This window comes from Oenanthe melanoleuca, chromosome 2 (genome assembly GCF_029582105.1).
Source record: "Oenanthe melanoleuca isolate GR-GAL-2019-014 chromosome 2, OMel1.0, whole genome shotgun sequence".
In the NCBI taxonomy this organism is placed as follows: Eukaryota; Metazoa; Chordata; class Aves; order Passeriformes; family Muscicapidae; genus Oenanthe; species Oenanthe melanoleuca.
In genome coordinates, this window is record NC_079335.1 from 49775929 (window position 1) to 49792121 (window position 16193).

Below are 16193 nucleotides of genomic sequence, written 5' to 3' on the forward strand. Positions count from 1 at the left end.
TTTAGAAATGGCATTTGGATGTGCAGTAATACTATTTTACACAATTAACCTCTGGTTCCCTTCCATATAAGCCTCTTCTAAAGAAATATCAGTTATGCTGTGTTATTTTCAAATTACATTGAGTTTCATGCCTTTTTCCTTATAGGCTGCCCCTTCCTCAGAGAGTAGTAACACACATTGAATTGTAATAACACTTTATTTTGCTTGCAACAAAGCAGTATAAATCACAGATAAAAGGAGATGAACCCATTCCCCAGCAGTAGATCAGACAACTCCTGGCCACAGTATTTAAAATCAGGTTCTAGATCCACATGTTAGTTTTGCAAACAACAAAATGAGCCAATATGAAAAAGAGAATCTTTCTCCTTGAATAAGAAAATTTTTAAAATTCTAAGTAATCCTGCTTTCAAACTGTGCCAAAGAGCAAAGCTTACAGTCCAGGATCATCGGAAAACAGAACTTTATGCTTCATTTTTTTGCCTAGGAAATGTGAACCAGAATGTTCTGCTGGAGTGTCAAGCAGAGGAAAAGTATGGAAGATAGCTTGCTTTCTAAATTTTATCTTGAGCTATTCAATTATTTTTTCTGGAACTGATACTTTTCTAGAGACTTAGAGAGCTAGAAAAGTATGGAATGGTAGTAGAGAGACAAGTTTATTTAAATATCATGAGAATAGAGAGGTGTCTCCAGAACAACAAGCTCCAGCTTCATTATGAGAGATGGAGGCACTTAACTGTAAGAAATTTTCAGAGGAGGAATAAATAATTTTTGTTTATTCAGGATATGGTGGGTGAAAATTTTAAACTCATTCATCAACTCCACTAGTGAGGAATAACTACAGTCACACACAAATCTAGTTGATCTCACAGGTTCAGCCTTCCAGTGGAACAAAAAAAGGTAGTTTTTGAGATCTATTTAATGCCTTACTGCATTGCAGTTCTGCTCTATCAAAATGCACAGTACTCTTGGAATGGGTAGGAAATTAATTTTTTGAACATAGGTGCTAAAGTTTTCTTTAAAGACTCAGCATCTCATCATGAAGGAGATTGGTTCTATTAGACTCTACATCTCTAATTCTGCTTTTTTTTTTTTTTTTTGCTAGCATACTTTTAAATTAAAATAACATAGCTGGCTATATTGTTGTTTCAATTATAAAAATGCATCCAAGATCTGAATTTAGCCCAATGTATTTTCCCGATGTTTTATATTGCTAAAAAGAATGGATTTGGCTCAGTCAAATTATGCTTTCTGTTGTTTCATGCATATGCTCAGCTGAAGACTATCAGAGCTGTATTTGTGCATCTCATTGCAGAATTTGGCCCAAGGGTTTAGAGCTCCTAATATTTACAAAACAGATTGTATTCAATTTGCTGACACAAATATATAGCTTTAATACTGCAAGGCTTTAAAAATTTATATTCATGCCTAGATGCAGGATAAGAGCGGAAGAGAAATGAGTAAAATCCTCTTTTTACATTGCTTATTTTGGTAGAGTGATAGAATTCAGCAAACTAGTCTCATCTGGTTACCTCATTGCCTTGACTTTCATCTGAAGTTATCAAGGTTTCCACAAGAGCATGCTCTTAATCCTCCCTAGCTTCTTGCTAGATTTTCTAATCTTGGACTATTATGTTCAATCACATGTGGACACATTTCTCTGGCATTTGAGCTGCACAAATTCTTTTGTGTGTTGTTTCAAACAAGCTTTAATGCACCGCCAAGTTGTTGAGTTTATTCAGTCCTTTCAAATGGGGAAAAATAAGTTCACAAAGCAGCTTAGAACTATTCCAAGGGCATTGTTTATAGCAAAAGAAAGAGGTTCAAAAACATTATCAACAAAGTTTTCCCCTCAGATATACCTGGGAGAACATCTGGATTTGCCTCAACTAACCAAGAAAAGAATCTGGTCTAATAAATTCAATCAAGATTAAGAAGCTGCCTAAGGTTTTGATTTTGCAGAGCACAGATGTGAACTGCTGCACAAAGGCAAAGTTAAAAGAAATGCACAGAATGGACCATGTGGGAGAAATCAGTCCAGCAGGAGAGGATGTGTGCTGGGGGGCTGCCAAGCCTCTTGTGAGCAGCTCAAACACCTGTTGTTACACTGGCCAGCAGACTGGAGCTGGAAAATGCCCAATGATAAATACCCACTGCTTGCCCATTTGTATGTCCCCAGCCCTCAGTACTCTTGAATAAAAGCAACAGGAGATGGAAAGATTGGCTTTCCATGTGATGCATTGCCCAGCAGCATACTCTGGTGCTTCAGACAATCTGCACCCATGAAGACATGGCAACCTGGGGTTCTCACATGGCTCTAGGAGAGGAAGGCTGTTCCTGAGCTTCAGAGACAGAAATGGTGCTTGAGAGATTGGATGAGGGCTGCACCATGGGTGTGCTGGATGGCCCTGGGCAGGATATGGAGGGTTCTTTGTGCAGGTATCTACTCCATCACAAGGCAGACGTGCTGCTGAACCCCACAGGCAGAGTTCCACCCTGATGCAGATGAGCAGATGCAGTGCAAGATGGCAGCAAGAGGGAACTCCAACTGCTTTGAGGTTTTGGTATCTGTTCTCTACAATGGCATCATAAATTCACACAGACATAGGAAACAACACCCCAACAGCTGGATAATGTGGATTCCAGAGTGATACCTGCCATTCAAAATAGATGCTTTTGTATTTTTCTTCAGGACTCATCCACAGGAAAAAAAAAAGTCTGGCTAGCATCTCTTCATTCTCTAAAACCCTCTCTGTATGAAATCTTGTCTATAAGGTTCATTAGAGCTACTTCTCTTCTTTCCCTCCCCCCTACTATCCCTTTTATCACCCACTTTACCCACCTCTCTTGCTTTTCACATTCCTCTTCCATTTTCATGTGTCCTCTCTTCTCATGGCTTTGGCTATCACTTCTGAAGAGCCTGGAGTGTGTCCCTGGGGCTGACTTCTGAGCAGTGAGCTCCAATGCTTCAGGAAGGTGACCTGTCAGTAGTTTTAGGCTTGACTGAAAAATCAGCAAATAACATGAACATGATGAGATTTTTGCTTTGCACCCTTACACACACATTTTGTGACTTGAATCCTCAGTGGTAATGCAGTGCAGAGGTTGTGCATGTGCAGAAGCAAAGAGAGAATTTATCTTCAGATACATTAACCCACACAGAAGAAATAAACACAACTTTTGCACTGTTTGCTGAAAAGAAAATTGACTGAGAAGAAAATCAACACAAAAGAGATGAGTTAGGCAGAGAGAACAATCTGTGGTCTCTGTTGCAACCATGGAGCTGAGCTCAGTTGGCTTATTGGAAAGACAGAAGGAGGGAAAAAATAGAACTTTTTCTGGTAGAGAAGAGTCTCTCATGCTGCCAATCAATTCGGTGGCCAAATTTACTATTGTGATCTGATGGTTTAGCTCTGCCAACTCTTTGTAATTATCTCTATTCCCATTCTCCATTAGTGGCCTTTTCAAAGGATATGAGTTTCCACAGTGTCAGACTATGCCATGCAGTGAATACCACACCATCAGTGCATTGCAAACATAACACAGCATAAATGATTTACAAATATAGCCTCTTGTGACAGTAGGTGGAACACAGCAGTTATGTGTTCCTAGGCCTCAGGGTTCTGGTTTCCTAATGGGTGACCTTTCCTCCCTTCATATTCTTTTCCTTGCCGATTATGGTGCGGCAGCCCCATGCCATCTCATTAGCTGTGGGAAAATCAGAGCATGTGAAAAGATGAGGAGGCATTCAGATATCTAGAGCTGACAGGTAGCACAAAAGTGCTGGAAGCCTCAGAGGACTCTTGCCAGCCATTCACTCTGCTGACTACTCCCCCAAGCATCATTTCACAAGGTGCTGTTGCAGAGAAGGCCATCTCAGCAGCCCACGAGCACAACGTGGTGTTTGGTACAGGTCTCACAAGGGCTGCCACACAGGAGCAATATTGTCAGATGTAAACAAAACTTACAGAAGCCACAAGACAGAGCTGTTGAAAAAGCTGCTGTGGCTGAGGGTGAGCAGGTGGTATAATGATTGAAGGCAAAATGAAATGTCTGCTTTGACTGAAAGGACATGTGCTGTTTTCCCAGGAGCTAAAATGTGACTCAGAGACCCTTTAAGTGCACGCAGACATGCCAAGAACAGTATCTAAGAAATGCAACATCACATACAATATGTAAGTAATTAATCATTATATTTGAGAAAATAAGATACATCACACTAAAAATTCAAAGTGCTTCTTTTTTTTAAAGATAAGAAGCACAAGACTGAACGACCAGATGATTCCCAAGAGAATCTGATGATTAACTGGCTAAATCAGGACATCTGCAGGATGTAAGAATAATAGAAGGAAGCGGGAGTTTTGGCTACCACTTTTATAATTAGCAATTGTAATGATCTTAGCAGTGTCCTCCTGAAAGAACTTGAATATTCATGTTGAGGCACAGCATTCTGTTTCAGCGCTTTTGGTAACTGTAGCCACTTGCACAGAGTCAAGCACACACTCAAATCAGGAAGTCAAAATGAGTGCTCCAAATACTTTCTGTCGAAAATTGTAAGGAAAGCTGTTATTTGCATGCAGCAAGATGGGGAAGAGAAACATAGCATCCAAGAGCTCCCTTGGCATTTTCAGTTTCCTAAATAATTGTCCTGCTTCTGCCTTTTTTGTTTTTTTTCCTCCTCTGCAGATTAAATTCAGATTTGACCCAAGGAAGTGTGAGATATATCTGAATCTGTAAAGTTGGATTTCATAACGTCAGGCCAGACTGTAGCCAAAGGCACCCAAAGTAGAAGTTGCTGTTTATGGAAAGCCAGGCATCCTGAGTGGGTGCTAAAATTTCATAGTGACCTAAGATGAGCCTGTAGGTCATACAGGGTTGTTTGTGGTCATACTTAATTAGCAGCTTGGTGGATGCTCTGACTGCTTCTCTTTTCACCTTCAGGAATACATCAGATATATGCCTGGCCAAGTTCCTCTGTTTCCTCTCTGTGTTTGTGCCACAAACAGAGACCGATGAGATTAATCAACTTTCCACGGAATCAGTTAGATCGGTCACTCCTCTGAGAGGCTCTAAAAAGAGGAATCCTCCCATCTGCCTGCTGATTGATCTGGAACCCTCAAAAGGTTGCACATGTCCTTTGCATATGTGATGTGATGTGAGGAGAAATCACCTCCTTTGCTCTCTTCAGCCACTGGAAGATGACAAACATGTTCTTGTCCATCTGAGTGTGTGCATGTGTGTGCTTTGGCTGTGGGCACCAGGCAGGACATGCAAACCCCAGTTATGCTTCTGAATTGCTCTCAGGCAAATGAACAGTTTTTCTCTATCCAGGACAAGAAGAAATTAATTAGCAATGAGCCACAAGGCAATGATCCAGGTGCACCCCACCTCCAGAGGAGTGGCCTAGCAACTGCAGTGTGGTACCTGGGGCAGAACCAGCTTGGTAGGCTGGTGCCCAGAGAAAATTGCAGGCTGGTCAGGCTTCCTATCAGTCAGATCAAACTGACTGAATTTCCTGTGCTCAGGCAATGCAGTGGCTGCCCACAGAAAGACTCTTATTATGGTCAGAATCCTACATTGAAAATCAATATATACTTGTTCTTTCCCCCTGCTTCATACAAAATTATATGGGAATACAGCTCCTCCTGGGACTCCATTTTATAGTTTATCTGTGGTTTTTGCTTGTTCCTTGCACATGAGCTTGCTTCAGATAGAACACATGCTTCAGATAGCACCATGTCCTATGAAGTGCACTCTGAGGAGACAGGTCAGCTTTCAAGCACAGAGAATATTTCAATGGACGCAGGATTTTTGCCCAAGCATCTATCTGCCAGAATGGCAGCAGCACTGCTGGTGGCTTGCCTTCACAAGCAATCTGAGCTGTGATGCAGCTGGCTCCAGCAATGCTCTGTACTTTGCATAGCTGCTGCTTTAATTCAACTGCTCCTCTCCACTTCAGCTTTCAGTCTAGGGTTCATTTCCATCACTGTCAAGATGCTCCTCAAGTTCCATCAGCATGAAGTTCAAGTTCCTAGAGGTCCCACTCTTACCCTGGGCTGGCCTCCAAATCTTCCAGGTGCTGAAATGTTTTTAATGCTAGTGCACAACATGTCTTTTCTCAATTCCTTTCTGCAGACCTAGAGAGTGCTTTAGCAGCACAACAAATACCACTGCAGATCTTCCTCTGTCATTTGTGCAGCCAGCATATTGTACCATGTTCTTTTAGCTGAGCATTTAAAATCAACCTAATTAGCCAAATACACCCAAACTAAAGAAAGCTTAGCATGTGTTAAAAAAATATAAGAAGATATAAACATGACAGAGGTACACTCAACAAGTTCAAAAAATTAAAACTTTATTGAAGACCTTCATCTGACAAGCTGCTGCAGACCAATCTTCACAGCAGGATCACAAGTGGGTGATACACATGGGTGTGTGTACCTATATGTATGAATTTAAGCTAAGGTGCCTTGCCTGTCAGGGAGAAAGTGTCTTTACTTTAGTTGCTTAATCTTTGGCATCAACTTTGTTGAATTTAAGACAAAACTTTTATAGATTTTTTTCAGGTTTTTCAGATTTTTTTTTCAGGTGAGCATCAGATTATGCTGCAACTTTTGATCCAGCCTCAAAAATCTTATTTTTAAAGCCCAGAAACATGTGTGGAGAGGAAATATATGCAAAATAGGGGAATGCCAGAGACACAAACTGCATGAAAATCCCCCTTTCCAGCATATTAAACCCAGCAGTTTATATTTGCTCATATTTGCAGATACATATTTTTCATTTTTTGTTTGTTGAAGACTTACTTTTTAATTACACAGTAAATAGAATTTAAAGTTTAAGTCTAAATTGTACGTTTTGGACCACATTCATCTGCACAGATTTGCAAACAGCAGCAGCTGGACTCCTGAATACTGGTGTGTTGATACTGGAAGAACTAGCTCAGGGATCACATTGCCTGCTCCTGTACACATGACAGCTGAGGAGTAAACAAATGAGGAAGGGGTTTTCAGTTTTTGTGTGTGGTTTATTGTTGTTGTTGTCATTGTTTTAAACTGCAATAGTATTTGTGGAGAGGAGGAAATAATCCAGAATTTGCATGGTGACAAAAACCTATGAAATATCCTACCTGCCCTTAGATGGACTGATCATGGCCTTTCAAGGCCATCTGAACAGCAACCACAATTCCAGGGAGGCCCCTTGTCCCCAGACAGCTGCTGGCTTGGAGGTCAGAGGGAAGGAAAAGGAGGAGCATCCTGTCTGCACACATTTCCCCAGAGGAGAAGCTTTGCTGGCAAAGCCAGGAAAGATGATTTTCAGTGATAGCTTTTATTGTTTCGTACAATATGGCCAAGCTTTTGGAAAGCAATACCTAGGCAGAAAGGTATTGTCTTATAGAAATGGATAATGGATGGATCTGAGCTGATTGAAGGCTTTGCCTTTGTGTAGGAAGATTAAATAACTCCCAGAATATGCTGCCCAATAACACCTCTATGCATTGAATACCTCCAAGGGGATTGTGTTATAAAGCTGCAGCAAAGTGCCACCAGTCTCTTGGATTACCTCATTTGGGAATGCTGAGGGTGCTCACAGTTCTACACATGCAAAAATGCAGCAAGCAAAGACTGATGTTTGAGAGGTCTCTCTCTAAATAATAGGGTGCTATGAGTTTTTAGTGTAGGATATTGTTGCAGGATTTTTTTGTATTGCTATTTTTCTGCTCTCCTCTTAGCTCAAATATCACGAGATTAAAAAAGCAAGAGAAGTGACAGCAAAGACAGATTTTTGTGTTACAAAGCTGATTCATGAACAAGCCTGATATCACATGGGGAGACATAAAAGAAGGCAAGAGAGACATGAGCCCTGAATCTGAATTTCAACATGGGGTTAATATTACATGTAAGGTACAGTTAATGTAAAAAAGTAAAAAAAGCCAAGGAATATGATAGGATTCCTATACTTATGCACCAAAAAGGATATGGGGTAGCCCAAAGAATAACAAGATTCATTAATCAACTTACAGCTCATGGAGTAAAAAACATGAGAAGTCTGATGGAACAGTCCATTATTTCAACAGCTGCTCATATCTCAAGGCACATAGAGCCAGCCCATCTCACACCCAGGCTCATCACCTGGGCCACCCATGGTGCTGGGGAGCTCAACCTCTGCCCACAAGCTGCCTTCAGGATCAGGGCAAGGACTCAAGGAGGCACAGAGGCTACACTACAGGAATCTACTCCTTCTACAGCACTGTAGAAGTCAGGGGAGTACAGCATTGCACCAACATTGTTTTCTCCACACCTTTCTCATCAGGGCCACACGATGCTTTGATGTCGGGGCCACGTGTGGGAACTTTGATGTCAGCCCTGAGCTGCCACTAGCATTAGGGTGAGGTGCTCCATAATCTTTGGAATTTTATTCCTGTTGTACAACAGGGGTTTTTTACTTGGTTGTCTTCTTGTTGGAAAAACCAACATGATCTCACTAGGCCTTTAAACCCCTTGCTGCTTGACGGATGTTTTTCCCTCACTCTGAGCATTTCCCTGTACATATAATATCACCCCACCAGAGTCATCTCTCCTATTGCAATGCCTGCTGGCATTTTGACCTCTTCCAGATGCAGCTTTCTTGATCTCATCACTAGGATTCCCATCCTGTACACCTGCTCTCTCAGCTAGCACTGCCAAGCAGGGGAGGCAGCTGACTTGCCTGATTGCCCAGAGCAGCCTGGCATTGCTTCCCTTGTCTCACTAACAGGTCTGCAGTGCTGCTCCCTTAGCTTTCCTTTCTCCAGGAGGACTTTTCCAGATTGTGTCTGTCTTGAGGTGACCAAGTATGAGCTGGCTGCAGTCCAACCCTCCCATTGGAGCTGACAGATGGAAGGGTGCTCCCCAGGACTTCCAGCAGTACAACCCCTTCCAATTTTTGCATCTTCTCATGAGCCTACTTCATTAAACAGTGTCTGTAAGTGTATATTAATGGTCCAAACTACATGAGCAAGCCGATGAACAACTTGCTTTGTCCATCTCTTGACTGAAGAAATCAGACAAACTCCAGCAGTGCCATGTGGTGGACCTTTCTTGTGCTCTCCCTTTATACTGGACTTTCCCCATCTCTCCCTGGAGAGGAATAATGGCAGTGCTGGCTCATCTGGGGATTGTCTTTTTCTTTTTCCACTCACTGGCAGCATTTTGTAAAATCTTTTATAGGAAAAGACTTTTTTTTTCTTGCTGGTGACCACTCTAATGCATACTGCTGCTTTCTTATAATGTCTTGATAAAGGGTATTTTAGCCCTGGGAATGCTCATTTACTGGAGCAGAAATACCAATAAGGCATCTCCTTAGCTAATGGTCATAGCAATGTAGGTCAGTGGGTGAAGCAAGAATGCTGATGGATAATTTAACTCCCTACATGGGCACACTTTGGCCAAGGAGTGAAAGAGCATTTTAAATAAGGATAGCCCATCGACTCTGAGGTAGTTTTCTGCACAGATAAGCAGAAGATTGACATGCCAGGGTCAAAGCAGAGTCTTCTGCTCTTTAAACTGGCATAATTTAAGAGCAAGGGAATGCAAAGGGAAAGCACCATGCTGGATTGCCTGACAGTAACTTATCTAAGAGCTCAGCTGGGAGAATATTTCAGGGTGAATACTTTCTCAATGCATTTGCCTCTTTTCCATTTGGAAATTGTATATAAACATGTTTTTGCAAGACTGTTTGTCATTCAGAATGATTTACATTGAGTGAAACTCAAGTTTAGGCCCATTCACAAGAAGCTTATTGCAGCTTTTCAAAGAAGAAATTCAGTCTGATCCAATTTAACACAGAGATCACAAGGCATGCCTTCTTGCCTCAATTGGATAATTCTTTGATTTAGTTTTTTGATGTGAATATCAATTATTCATTTGAATTTTAGCATTCTAGTGGTATTTGATGCTATTATAATGGTATATGCTGTTTCGGCAAATATTTCTGTACAGATATTACTTGTGAGAAAATTTCCGGCGTGAAAATTAAAACCAAGAAAATGCAGAGTTCCTTTCAAAATACAGATGAATATTCATAAAAACATTACAGTATTTGCCTCCCTCTGATGTTTAGTGTTTTTCATTCATCCAAAATTGGAAGGATATAAGCTGAGACATGATACTTCAAGAGAGCAGTTAAATGAGGAACTGGGGAGATTAAGTTAGAAGATGATTGTAAAACTCCTGGACATTTTGGGGCTGCAAAGCCTTTTTGAAAGATGAGAGAAAATACCACTGGGTGTAAGTACGAAACTAGCTCAGAAAACAGGACTTTCAGATGTAAATTACTTCAAGAGCCCTGGTCCAGCTGTACCTTGCAAAAGGGAGTATATGGAGCATAAAGAGAGAAAAAAATTTCACGAAGTTTAACATTTTGTCAACAGTGAGGGCTTTCTTCTAATGTGACAAAGAGTAGAAGTCTACATTGGAGCTTGATACAACAATGGGTGGGTGAAATACTTCATAGGAAAAAAAAAAATTCAGGGAGGAAATTATATATCCAAATCTCTCAGGAGGCTGCTTTCACAAGAGGTGACTTAGTTGACCAACCAGGAGCATAGCTCTAATGGCAAAGCTGCTCAATAATGTATTGATTATAATGTTTTGAAGGATTTGGTGTTTTTCTGGTCTCTGATTTTTATTTTGCTCTTCTTTGTTTTCTTCTGCCTAGGATAAAGTGTTTGGGGCAGTCTCAAACGCAAAGGAGCTATGTGCATCACACAGAGGCTTGCATCAAGAGGTTTGACAAAGTCAAATGCAGTAAGACTTTACCAAGTTTGCACTCTGGAGTTGTCAGCATTCTGAGCCGTAAGTGGTAAAAATGAAATAATTGTGTAATTAAACACCTGGTTAAAGCCCTTAGAAACCAGCAGCCAGGGGACTCTCTAATCACAGTTACATGTTTCAATACAGTTGCCAGAAAACAAGTGAGTGGCTCTGATTTCTCTCACGTATAGGGGAGTTGCTACCATAGCAGCTTCACCTCTACATCCCAAAGATGGAGCACAGGCACCCAGGAGGAGCAGAACTGCCTCACCTCTTCTTGTTTTGCTGGAAATATTATATATCTGCAGAAGAAACTGCTGCAAGAAAAGAGATGCTGAAAAAAGGGAGGAAGCCAAAACCAGACTAACAAAGAACCCATGTGATAGGTGTAGAAGGACAGGCAGAACAGCTTCAGAGAAAAAGCCTGGAGAGTTGTTAGGTTGGATGCTGGTTCAAAGAGATTCTTTGCTCACTGCTCCGTGCTTTTGTTGTTGTTGTTGTTGTCTGATTCCTGCTGTAGTCAGGGAAAGTAGATTAGAATGCATAACAGAAATCTAGATTCAGCACGAATTTCCCTTTCTACCACAGCACTTCAGTTGAGTGTTTGGATGAGCACACAAGTTAACCTCCCTGGAAACTGAAGGAAAGGCACCTACTGGCCTCCACAGAAGAGAGCCACAAGAAGCCATTAATTTTCCTTATGTAACCAGGCAGGTGATATGAAAATTTCCAGCTGGTGTGTTTGAACCTCATTCTGCCCTGAATTTAGGATGAAGCTGCCCCAAGCCCCTGCCTCACTAGTGTTTCATTAGCTGGCATTTTGAAAGCTGCTTTTTCACGACACTGAGTTAAATATACAATAAACCAGTCATTCTCCAGGAGATCAAACACAGTAAAAATTTAAAAAGGATCTTCTGAGGTCCAAAGATATCGTCATTATTTTGATCCTATGAATTTGTACTTGATTCTCTTCTATGTCCTTTTCCTAAGGTTTCTATTTCTCACCCCTCTATTTAAGTCTGAGGGATGTAGGAAAAGCTACCCCTTCACCTTCTCTGTTCACACAATAAACACTGAATGAAGTTCATACTGCAAGCACTGGCAGTAGAATCTCTCGCTCCCCAGCAAAAGAGATTAAAAGTGTCTCTTGGCACATCTCATCGGGGGACCTCTTTTATCCCTTGAATCAACAGAAGCTTTGGATCAACAAAAGGAAAGGAAGCAGGTGTGTTTTTACCTCATGCCAATCTATCCTACTCTCCATCTTTGGAAAATTGTTCTTTAGCTCTCCAAAGGATACTCAGTGCTTAGGTAACCATTTGTTTCTGCTTTATCTTGTCAGTACAAACCAGAACAACAATAACCCTGGATGCAGAAGGACTCAAAATCATCTCTGCTTTTCTTATTATTATTATTTTATAAACATGATATATTGTATTAAAAGTCCACACAACCATCATGTTATCAGATATGAAGCAGTTCTCTTCTTCAAGGTTTATGTTTAGCATTTCTCAATTGAAGCTTTCAATCAGAAATTTCTGTCTGTCCAGAAAAAAATATCTTTGATGGATATTCTCTTATCTTTATGAAAGGTCTGTCTTGAACCATAGTTTCACTTAAAAGAGTGGTTTAACCTTCTGTCCCTTCCCACAGTTGCTCATTTACACATTACACTTTCAAGGCTATGTTACAGGGTTATTTAGGGGTTTTGCACTGGACTAGATAGGGGAAATAGGGAGCACATGACAGGAAACTGCCTTTTTTTCACTGGCAGTGCTAACCATTCAAATTGTGCATGGGGTTATGGCTACAGTATGTTTTCTTGAGCTGACATAAACTTGCAGATTGCTCTTGCTATGCTCTAGTCTTATCTGACATGCATAAGCTCAACTCCAAAGCCATACTGTGTTTCCACATTAATGTTACTCTGCTGAAAGGATATGGGATCTGTCCTGCAGCAGAGTGGGAGCAGTTCTTCTGGGGTTTATTTTTTTGGTTTTCTTTGGGCTCTGTTTTGTTTGGTTTTTTGGGCTTTTTTCTGAAATTTTGTGGAGCAAAGCAGCAATTTCCTGCTCTACTCTCCCAAAAGAAATGCTTTTGAATCAGCAAAGAGCAGGCTGTTCTCCCAGATTTGTGTTCTCTTTTTTGTGTTTCTCTTTCAGTTATGTATTTTTGTTCCCTAACCTGCCATAATCTATTTCAATACTTCTGTAATTGCTTAAGAAATAGTGATCTCTCCCCCACTCCTTCCCACTGACTACCTCCCCAACCTGTTGCTGGAATCTTAAATCCTCAATCATTAAAAGAGGAGAGGCCTTTTTTCTCAGCTAAATTAACACCAATCTGCTCTTGTTAGCTTGATGTTCTCCTGAGAGCAGCCATACAACCTCTTCATTTAATTTCCCCTTCTCTTGCTGCCTAAGAAGTAGCACATCCTCACACCAGAGACACTTGTGTGAATCAATTTGCAGTGACCAGCTTAAATGTCTCCTGGGCCATTCAAGCTTCTTTCATTTGGATTTGTAGAGGGAAGAAATAGCTACCTTGTGATAGCTGTAAAAGAAACCTGACAAGGGACAGAGGTGAAGTGCTTGTGTTGGCACACTGTGCTTGCTCCTCAAGTCAGCTTCCACTGCCTCAGTGGGAGCTTCATCAGGCCTGCTAAGCATGACTAAAACATTAACCTTCTTCATGATCCTTCCAGTTTTCTTCATACACATTGGATGTTTGGGTGTTTGTGTAGAAAAGCAGTCTGATTTCCTCAGGACCAGTTTCATGCCAGTAACCCTTGCCAAACTCAGCACAAGCAAGGGTGAAATCCTGGTCCAGCTAAAGTCAATAGCAATGCTCCCATGGGAGTGAGAGTCCAGATCATACTGTCAGCTTTTTGCACAAGAATCAGCCTCCACATGCCTGCCTGTCTGTGGGGATGTCTACGAAAGGGATATTCCTTCCTCATGGAGGAGAAAGAGCTGGAAGGCAAGTAAAACAAGGCCAGTGTGGAGAGGATCTTAAATGTGATTTTAGAGCTTTTAAAGATGGTCTTTCTTTCTCTTTGAAAGGTGTGTTACAAATGTAGCTGACAGGTGCAAAGCTCCCCCAGGTATCCTCATCACCCACAGAATGACATTAAAAGTAGTAAGAGGAAATTTGTGCATTTTCTCCCTCTGCCTTTTCTCCAGTGAGTATTTACTGGGCAGGAAATAACCTTAAACAAACTCAGAACCTCTGTCTGTTCTGGAAGTCACACCTAGGGGAGGAGCTATCTAACCTCCTGGGTCAAAAAAAAAAACGGGTTTTTTTTGGTTTTTTTGTTTTTTAACCATAGGAAAACGTCAATATAATCACATAACCATAAACCAGTTCCTTACTGGGCTCACTAGTCAGCTGCTGCACTAGCAGCTATCCAATTACTCACTAAATGTCTGTGAATTGTTTGGTCTGTTAGAGAAGATTTGCAGTAGGTTGCAGACTCCAAGTCTTGCTGGAGAAATAAAAGCCTTCGTTGCCATAGTTTTGCTGACTCTTTTTCAACATTGTATTGTGTCACTTCACTGCACCCCAAAGATGAAAGTAAAATACAAAATAACATCTTCTAAGATTTTAGTGTCTTCTTGGCTCTAAAACGTACTGAGGGCAGGGAAAGGGGAACCTCAATATAATCACAACAGCATTTTCAGGATAGAAACTATGGACATTGTAAAAGCAATAAAAAAGGTCGATGGTGTTGGTAACATTGATCTCCTTTAGCTGCAGTTTTGGGTGAGCTGAAGACACTGTTCTATGGCTGGAGAATCCTCTACATTCCCAGAGAAGTTAATAGAGAGCATGAGATTTTCATGCCCAATCCTCACTCCCTGGTAGGAATAAACTGCAAAAGCTATTTACTTGCTCTTTGTCTAGGCTATGTAATCACATACAAAAAGCTCACATGCTCTACACTGGCAGTAATTTAAACTTTTGGGGCTGCTGGTTTTGTTTGTAGCCACATACTCCCACTAACTGTAATCAGAAATATACCCACTATCAAAAGCAGAATATTCCCCTCTCTGTCCAGCAGATTGGTTTATTGCAAGAAAACTACCTGCACAAGCAAATATCCCAGACATGTCAGACTTCTAACAGAGCTATGAATTCTGCTAACAGTCAGAGGTAGAACATTAATAACCAGAACCATAAAACAAATCTAAAAAATGCAGAATAACAATAAAAAAAGATATTTATAGTGGCAATGCAGAAGATGCAATAGTAAAAGAGCCTCCCTCTGGATCATCAATTCATGAGTTCTGTGATCCTGAATAACGGGCATGCTTCCAAGCAATAAAATAAAACACATCAACTATTCAAAATCACTAACTTTCCTCTTGCCTTCCTTAAAGGTGAATTGCAGCAAATGTATAAATTTTAGTGTGCAGTAACTTGTGTGCATTTTACTACCAGAGGAAGTGAATTTCACAGTATTTATTGGAAATCATTATCTACCTCTGCTTTTGAAAATTTAATTTAAAATTTGTTACAGCAGCAGCAAAGCTGATACAGCCTAATGCTGGTGATGGAATGACACCTTCTGAAAGGATTCCATGGGAGGATCTGCCTCGATTTGCCATTAACAGCATCTGTAATGATATCTTCCCATCAAAATCTTCAAAAATAAAATAATTAAATGTTTGTATCTAAGAAGGACTTATGGACAAGGATCATAACCAGTTACAGAAGTAGCAACATCAAAAAAAATCAAGCCTTCATGGAAGCAAAACACTCTGCCCTATTTTCAGTCTTATTGGTTAATTAATTCTTTAATTCTTTATAATAATTTCATCTGGGACTCTGAGAGCAGATGTAACTACTTGCTCAATTATGGAGTGTTTCACACCTGCTCTACCCAGGCAGAAGAGGCAAGCAGGTGAAAATCAAGCTTCTGCCTATTCTAATCAAAGCATTTTTTGGCAGAATGAGCACGTTTTTATTATTCCAAAATATTCCTGCTGGTAAAAATCCCCCACCACCTTGATTAACATGCATATTTCTTAACATGGAGAAATCAGGCCTTTGCCATCAGAATGGTGTCAAACACCTAAGGGTCATAACTATGAAGTATTATATATATAGCTCAGGATATGCTTGATAAAAGAAAACTAAAAATCAAAGAGGGATGTAGTCAAATGCAAATGAAATAAGAATCTGAGATTTTGGGCATGCACACATGCATTTGTCTGTTTCATTGTAGATGGACAGGCAAATAGGAAAAGTTCTTATCTGACCATCATTAACCAGCTCATTTTCAGTAGGTGTTGGGGTAGAAATGCTTATTGGTTAATTGAATACTGTTTTGATTGCAGCCTGAGGAGTGGTGGGGTTTTTCTATTCTGTCCTCTTTCACATGATCTCATGTGGATTTGAGTA

At 40.6% G+C, this 16193-nt stretch overlaps 1 long non-coding RNA gene across 1 annotated transcript in view; it reads right to left on the reverse strand.

Moving 5' to 3' along the window:
• Positions 1 to 269: 269 nt before the first annotated feature.
• LOC130250201 (uncharacterized) overlaps positions 270 to 16193 on the reverse strand; it is a 34777-nt gene continuing 18853 nt past the window's right edge. Inside the window, exons 4-5 of the long non-coding RNA XR_008839934.1 lie at positions 2840 to 3000; positions 270 to 2651 (exon numbers count right to left, since the gene is read on the reverse strand). This is a non-coding gene — a long non-coding RNA (uncharacterized LOC130250201). The remainder of the gene's footprint in view (positions 2652 to 2839; positions 3001 to 16193) is intronic.